The sequence below is a fragment of the Condylura cristata genome, unplaced genomic scaffold, assembly GCF_000260355.1.
Source record: "Condylura cristata isolate star-nosed mole 26May11 unplaced genomic scaffold, ConCri1.0 scaffold00025, whole genome shotgun sequence".
NCBI lineage: Eukaryota > Metazoa > Chordata > Mammalia > Eulipotyphla > Talpidae > Condylura > Condylura cristata.
In genome coordinates, this window is record NW_004567126.1 from 31,456,747 (window position 1) to 31,458,550 (window position 1,804).

A 1,804-nucleotide genomic window follows, 5' to 3' on the forward strand; every position below is an offset into this window, starting at 1 on the left:
CCCCACACCTCTGGTCTGTACCCCAGTTCTCTATGCATACATCAATAAATCTTTAAAAAACAAAATGCCCCCTGTAGTAACTGACCTGAGGGGCATCTGACCATAGGAGAAACTAGAAAGGCCAGTCCCACCTTTCATGTTTTTCCTAAACTATAAACAAAAATATCCATATCATTAAAAATATTCCATAGGATAATACAGAACTCCCCCATACACCTCTGACGTCATGCTATGGATTCACTTTCACCCCTAAGTAAGATAGCGGAACGGAAAACTGCAGACACACACATTCCGGCAGCAGAAGCATGGGTGTCTGGGACACAGGCTGCAGACACCCCAGACGCGAGGCCACCCCGCCGCGGCTGCCACTCCCAGGCTGCTGTGGACCAGACACCCCAAGGGGCTCTGTGGGGGGTGGGAGCTGCGCGGGCAGCCGTGTCTCCTGCATGTTTCTGTCCTGGATTTGGGGCTCTGGCAGGAGGCAAATCCCCTCTCCGGAGGCCGTGGCTGCCCCGACGTGACCTGTGGTGGCCTGGCCGCCCCAGTCTGCACTTTGGTTCTCTCCTCTCCCAGCCCATGGGCCCAGCAACCCTCTTGCTTTTGTTTCTACTCAAAACACAGCAGACGGGTACCCAGGGACCCCAAATTGTTATGGGGAGAGAGGCCCAGCCACCCCCCTCACAAAGCAAAGGAAGCAGACCTTTCGCTGAGAAGACTTTTAGAAGAACTAGCTTGCATACAGAGAAAAGAGGGCAGGATATTCCTAATAACAAGCTGCCAGTAAACCCCCAAATGGCCCATCATCCCCTCATGGGCAAATGCCCAGTCAAACAGGGCTGAGGCAGCTGAGGCCTGAAACTTGCCATGAGTCTCAGTCTTTCTGGCAAAGAACTACAAGGAAAGGGTTGGGCCAGACGGACAGAGTCAGAATTCAAAATGTGACACATTTTCCGGACAGTGCAGTGACCACCGTTGCCTCTGCCCAGGCCGTGGGCAGCCTCCCCGCAGGCCTCTGCCGGTGTGTCTCTTCCAAGTGTCTTTTCTGTGTCTGCACGGCGCTCTCGGGTCTCTTCCTACCCTGCCGGCACCACCTTTGGAGATCAGGACCCCAGGAGCTGCCAGGCTGAGGCTGGGCACAGTTGGCTGGTCGACCTCACATTTCTCTGCAAGGTTCCAGCCATTACCTGTAGATGCTGGACTCGGAGACTCAAGGTCAATACACACGAGAAGATGTTTATTATCATTTCTAGCAGGAGAGAGGCAGGTGTCTCCTCTTCCAGCTTGAATTCCTTTATTCCTGTTTTTCTCTGATCGCTCTGGTTAAAACTTCTAATACTAAGTGAAACAGAAATGTTCCTGATCTTGAGGGAAAAGTTTTTAGTTCTCACCATTAAGCATTATATGGTGGTTGCTTTGCAATTGGCCTTATAAATTAGGAGCAAGTTTCCTTCTCTTCCCATCTTGGTCAGAGTTTGTATCATACATGGGAGCTGAGTCTTCTCAAATGCTTCCTCTGCATTTATTGATATAATGATTTGCTTTATCTATTTCCTTCAGTGGCTGGGCAGCCCAGGAAGCCTGGGCGGGGGCTGGCTGCGAACACGCCACAGGCCAGGTTGTTCTCTTGCTTTGGAAGTCCAGCGCCTCTCCTGGGGCGCTCGGGCCATCCGAAGAGCCAGGGGTTTCAAACTCCGTTAATGAGAACAGTTGGCATCTCGGGTTTGGGTCAGGTCAGGGAGGGCGGGTTTCACGCAGGCGCAGGCTGGGGGTGACAGCTCTTCTGTGGGGAGAGGCGGGGGCCCCC